This window comes from Lipotes vexillifer, unplaced genomic scaffold, assembly GCF_000442215.2.
Source record: "Lipotes vexillifer unplaced genomic scaffold, Lipotes_vexillifer_v1.1 scaffold454, whole genome shotgun sequence".
Classification (NCBI taxonomy): Eukaryota; Metazoa; Chordata; class Mammalia; order Artiodactyla; family Lipotidae; genus Lipotes; species Lipotes vexillifer.
Genome location: NW_006779481.1, coordinates 426,472 through 433,318, shown reverse-complemented (window position 1 = coordinate 433,318; position 6,847 = coordinate 426,472). Strand labels below are relative to the sequence as shown.

General features: G+C 34.7%; 1 pseudogene; it reads left to right on the top strand.

The window, feature by feature from the left end:
• Nucleotides 1-3,466: 3,466 nt before the first annotated feature.
• On the top strand, nt 3,467-4,343 carry LOC103076261 (lathosterol oxidase pseudogene; annotated as a pseudogene).
• The last annotated feature ends 2,504 nt before the right edge of the window (nt 4,344-6,847 follow it).

The window sequence follows — 6,847 nt, the reverse complement described above, 5'->3', positions numbered from 1 at the left end:
ATCAAGCCAAAGAGGACCATACAAAGACACATTGTCAAAAATTGTAAAAAATTAAAGATAAAGACAGACTATTAACAGCAGCAGGGAAAAGCAACCAAGTTATATATAAGGGAACTCCCATAAGGCTATCAGATGACTTTTCATCACAAACTCAGTACTCCAGAAGGGAGTGGCATGACATATTTAAAGTAATGAAAAGGAAAAACATACAACCAAGAATACTCTACCCAGCAAGACTTTAAGACTTGAAGGAGAGATCAAAGTTTTACAGGCAAGATAAAGCTAAAAGAGTTCATCACTACTAAATCAGCTTTATAAGAAATATTAAAGAGACTTCTCTAGGCAAAAAAGAAAAGGACACAACTAGAAACATGAAAATTACAAAGGAAAAAGCCCATTGGTAAAGGCAAATATACAGTAAAAGGTTATAAATTAACCACATACAAAGCCAGTAGGAAAGTTAAGAGACAAAAGCAGTAAACATCATCTACACATCTGCAATAAGTAGTTAAGGAATACACAAGACAAAATGATGTCGGGAATTCCCTGGTGGTCCAGTGGTTAGGACTCCGCATGTTCACTCCTGGGGCCTGGGTTCAACCCCTGGTTGGGGAACTAAGATCCTGCAAGCTGCGGGCAGCACGGCCAAGAAAAAAACCAAAACAAAACAAAGATGTAAAATATGATGTCAAAAACATTCATGGAGGGAGGGGAGTAAAAATGCAGGGTTGTTAAAAGGCCTTTGAAATTGAGAGATATGCAATTTAAAATAATCATGTGTGTATTAAACCTCATGGTAATCACATACCAAAAATCTATAATACAGAAAAAATAAAGGAATCCAAACATAACACTAGAGGTACTGCAGTCATCAAATCACAAGGGAAGAGAACAAAAGAAGAAACAGACAAAAAAGAACAACCCCCAAACAATGAGCAAAATGGTAATAAGTTCATGCTTATCAATAATTACTTTAAATGGACTAAATGCTTCAATCAAAGGGAAGAGTGGCTGAATGGATACAAAGACAAAACCCATATATGTGCTGCTTACAAGAAACTCACATCAGATCTAAAGACATACAGACTGAAAGCAAAGGGATGGAAAAAGGTATTTCATGCAAATGGAAATCAAAAGAATGCTGGGGTAGCAATACTTATCAGACAAAATAGACTTTAAAACAAAGACTGTAACAAGAGACAAAGGACATTACATAATGATTAAAGGATCAATACAATGAGATATAACAATTACAAATATATATGCAGCCAACATAGGAGCACCTAAATACATAAAATATTAACAGACATAAAGGGATAAATTGGCAGTAACAGTAATTGTAGGGGACTTTACCATCCCACTTACAATGGACAGATCATTCAAAACAAAAAAAAAAAAAAAAAAAAAAAAATCAATAAGGAAAGACTGGCCTTAAATGACACATTAGACCATGTGGATTTAATAGATCTATATAGACCATTCCAACCAAAAGCAGCTGAATGCAGTTTTTCAATTGCACATGGAACATTCTCCAGGGTAAATAACATGCGGGGGCACAAAAACAAGTCTCAGTAAATTTAAGGAAACTGAAATCATATAAAGCATCTTTCCAACCACAATGCTATGAGACTAGAAATCAACTACAAGAAAAAAAATTGCAAAAACAAGTGGAAGCTAAACAACATGCTACTAAACAACCAGTGGAGCACTGAAGAAATCAAAGGAGAAAAAAATCAAAAAACAGCTGGAGACAAATGAAATAAAAAAGAAAAAAAATCCAAAATCTGTGGGACACAGATCAAAAAAGCAGTTCTAAGAGGCAAGTTTATAGCAATACAAGCCTATATTAGGAAATAAGAAAAATCTCAAACAACCTAACCTTACATCTAAACTCACTAGAAAAAGAACAAACAAAACCCAAAGTTAGCAGAAGGAAAAATATCATAAAGATCAGAGCAGAAATAAATGAAATAGAGACTAAAAAACAAGAAGAAAGATCAATGAAACTAAGAGTTGGTTCTTTGGTTCCTTAAAAAAAGTAAAAATAGAGCTACCATATGATCCTGCAATCCCACTCCTGGGCATATATCCAGAGAAAAACATGGTTTGAAAGGATACAGGCACCCCAATGTTCACTGCAGCACTGTTTATGATAGCCAAGACAAGGAAGCAACCTAAATGTCCACTGACAGATGAATGGATAAATAAGCTGTGGTACATACACACAATGTAATATTACTCAGCCATTAAAAAGAATGAAATAATGCCATTTGCAGGAACATGGATGGACCTGGCGATTATCATACTAAGTGAAGTAAGTCAGAGAAAGACAAATATTGCATAATATCACTTATAAGCAGAATCTAAAAAAAAAATGATATAAATGAACATATTTACAAAACAGAAACAGATTTACAGACTTAGAGAACAAACTTATGGTTACCAAGGGGCAAAGGTGAGGAGGAGGGTTAGACTGGGAGTTTGGGATTGACATGTACACACTGCTATATTTAAAATAGATGACCAACAAGGACCTACTGTATAGCACAGGGAACTCTGCTCAATATTCTGTAACAACCTAAATCGGAAAAGAATTTGAAACAGAATTGAAACATGTATATATATATAACTGAATCACTTTGCAGTACATCTGAAACACAACATTGTTATTCAACTATATCCAACATAAAATAAAAATTAAAAAAATAAAAATGAGTTGGTTCTTCGAAAAGCTAAACAAACCTGATAAACCTTTAGCCAAACTCATCAAGAAAAAAAGGAAGGGGCTGCAAATCAATAAAGTTAGAAATGAAAGAGGAAAAGTTACAACTGACACCACAGAAATATAAAGGATCACAAGAGATTACTGTGAACAACTATATGTCAATAAAATGGACAATATAGAAGAAATAGATTCCTAGAAATGTACAATCTCCCAATACTGAACCGGAAAAAAAAGAAAAAGATGAACAGACCAATTATCAGTAATAAAACTGAATCAGCAATAAAGAAAAAAAAAACTCCCAACAAACAAAAGTCCAGGACTAGATGGCTAAACAGATGGATTCTATCAAACATTTAGAGAAGAGTTAATACCTATCCTTCTCAAACTATTCCAAAAAACTGCAGAGGAAGGAACACTTCCAAACTTTTTCTATGAGGCTAGCATCACCCTGACACCAAAACCAGACAAAGATATCACACAAAAAGAAATTTACTGTCTAATATCACTGATGAACATAGATGCAAAAATCCTCAACAAATTAACAAACTGAATCCAACAATATATTACAAGGATCATACAATAGGATCAAATGGGATTTATCCCAAGAATGCAAGAATGGTTCAATATCTACAACTCATGTGACATACCACATAAAAAATTGAATAAAAGACTAGCCAGAGCAGCTGAAGCCCTGCAGGAACCAAACTGGCGGCTGGCAGTGGACCCTCTCTAGGGCCTAAGATGGATCTTGTACCCAATTGTTTTTTTACACCATACATATATTCGGCCACATGGCCAGAGGATGACATCTTCCGACAAGCTATCAGTCTCCTGATTATAACAAATCTCAGTGCATATAACATTTATTTCTTCTTTGCAACACTGAGCTATTATTTTGTCTATGATCATTCATTAATGAAACACTCACAATTTTTCAAGAATCAAGTCTATCAAGAGATTATGCATTCTGTCCAGTCAATGCCATGGATCAGCATCCCCAGAGTTTCAATGTTCCTGATAGAGGTTACAGCAAATTGTATGACAGCATAAAGAGTTTCCATACGGCTGGTTTTGACTCATTGCTGTTATCCTGCTCTTTCTCTTTTTCACTGACATGCTTTTCTACTGGATTCACAGAGGTCTTCATCATAGACCTGTATATAAGTGCTTACACAAACCTCACCACATCTGGAAGATTCTGACTCCATTTACAAGTCATGCTTTTCACCATCTGGCTGGCGTCCTTCAGAGTCTGCCTTGCCACATATACCTTTTTATTTTCCCCTTACACACAGTAGTTTATTTAGGTTTGTATGTCTTGGTCAATATCTGGACAATTTCCATTCATGATGGTGACTTTCACGTTCCCCAAATCTTAAGGCCATTTATTAATGGCTCAGCTCATCATACAGACCACCACATGCTCTTTGACCATAACTATGGACAGTATTTCACATTGTGGGATAGAGTTGGAGGCTCCTCCAAAAATCCCTCCTCCTTTGAAGGGAATGGACCAGTTAGTCATGTGAAGATGACAGAAGAAGAGAGCAAGAGCCGTGCAGGAAATGGTTGTAAAAATGAAAAATTATTCAATGTAGAGTTTACGAAGACTGAGTAGATTATTGCCCAATTATTAAATATTTTTGGTCAAGAAAAATAATCTACATACATACAGCCAAGAGGCATAGCAGGGCCTCCCTGGTGGCGCAGGGGTTGAGAGTCCGCCTGCCGATGCAGGGGACACGGGTTCGTGCCTGGGTCCGGGAAGATCCCACATGCTGCGGAGCGGCGGGGCCCGTGAGCCATGACCGCTGTGCCTGAGCGTCTGGAGCCTGTGCTCCGCAACGGGAGAGGCCACGACAGTGAGAGGCCCACGTACCACAAAAAAACAAAACAAAACAAAACTAAAACCAATGTGAACTTCCATCAGTAATTAATTTGTTACAAATTAAGATATATGTGAACAATAAAATAGTAGGAAAATATTAGGAGAATGAAATGCATACTGACATGAAGATGTCCGAAACATATTAAATGGTAAAAGCAAATTGTAGATCAATAATATGCAAGGTAATGTTATTAAAAAAAAAAAAAAAAAAAGAGGCATAGCAAGTGAATAGTATCATTTGAAAATCAGTATTGTGGGTATTGCTGAGTAATGATCATAATGGTAGGTCAAGGGAACATGTCGTGAATACCAAGATTTTAACCTCATGCTTGAAATAATGGATGTTGGTCTAAGGGACAAGTTGTGTCTTTCTAGCCAGCAGATCTGTAATTTGAATAGCTTGAACGATGATTTTTTAAAAGATAGAGGATAAATTATCAAGGGGACTAGGTTATGCCCTTTTGCCTTAATTCATCCATATTCATTAAGTAAAATTCATTGTGCTTAATGGTATCAAGACTAAACACCACAACAAAGAAATATTAATATAAAGACTGTTCCTTGTTTCAGGAATGACTAAGTATTCAGTATTTGTATGATAATGACTACTTGCAGTATTTTGTTCAAGTGGAAACACTGGTGTGAAAAAAACTGTTACATAATGTATTAGCAGCTCAGTGTTATAAAATTATCATCTTCCTACACATAGAAAACTTATTTTCTGGAGATGCTGTCAAATATTACATTTTAATGATGAACAAATAGATTGGAATTTTAGAAAATATTAATACTACGATGATTTAATCCAGATCTGGAATTATTTAAAGATTTTGATGGTTACTGTTTTAAACCATTATTTAATAAGTGTAAAATTATGTGACTGAATATATTTAGAAAGGGGAATTTGATGCCCAAATAATATATTTGATCCTACTGACTTTTTAATTAAGTTGATGCATTTATGTTTCAAAGTTACAATCCTATGATTTTCTATAAAAGGAAATAGTTGCCAGATATTTAGGCCTATCACTGAAGATTAGTTTTGAAATCTTATTTTCCCTCCTCTTTCTTCACTTTTCCCCATTTCCTCTACAAAAAGATTTAACAGATACTTTTATAAAGAAATGTCATGTGTTACAACAAATATGTTGGGAAAACATGGTTTGCAAAGACATTCTATAATCTATTTATGTAAAGATCAATAAAAGTTGATTATGACTGTTTAAAAAATTGAATAAAAATAATATGATCATCTCAATGGATGCAGAAAAAGCCTTTGACAAAATTCAACATTCATTTATGATTAATCCTTTATACCCACTTTGTGAAGAGTTAACACACCTCAATGCAATAAAGGCCATATATGAGAAGTCCACAGCCAACATCATACTCTGATAAAAAGGTGAAAGTATTTCCTCTAAGATCAGGAAGAAGACAAGAATGTCCACTCTCCCCACTTTTATTCAGCACAGTATTGGAAGTCCTACCCACAGAAATCAGATAAGAAAAATGGGAAAGAAAGAAGTAAAATTGTCACTGTTTTCAGATGACACGGTACTATACATAGAAAATCCTAAAGACACCACTGAAAAACTACTAGAGTTCAATGAATTTGGCAAGGTTGCATGATACAAAATTAATATACAGAAATATGTTGCATTTCTGTACACTGATTATGAATTATCAGAAAGACATTTAAAAAAGAGTCCCATTTATCATCATATCAAAAAGAACAGGATACCTAGGAAAAACTCTAACTAGGGAGATAAAAAGACTTGCACTTGGAAAACTATAAGACACTGTGAAAGAAACTGAAGATGACAAAGATGGAAAGATATACCATGTTCATGGACTGGGAGAATTGATACTGTTAAAATGATCATACTTCCCAAGGCAATCTACAGATTCAACGAAATTCCTACCAAAATATTGAACATATTTCACCCAATTAGAATAAATAATTCTAAAATTTGTATGTAAACACAAAAGACCCTGAACAGCCAAAACAATCTTGAGAAAGAAGAACACAGCTAGAGGTATCACATTCCCTGACTTCAGACTATAATACAAAGCTACGATAATCAAAACAGTATAGTGCTGGAACAAAAACATACACATAGATCAAAGGGAAAGAATAGAGAGCTCATAAATAAACCCACACATTTACGGTTAACTAATCTATGATAAAGGAGGCAAGAATTTACAACGGGGAAAAGACAATCTCTTCAATAAGT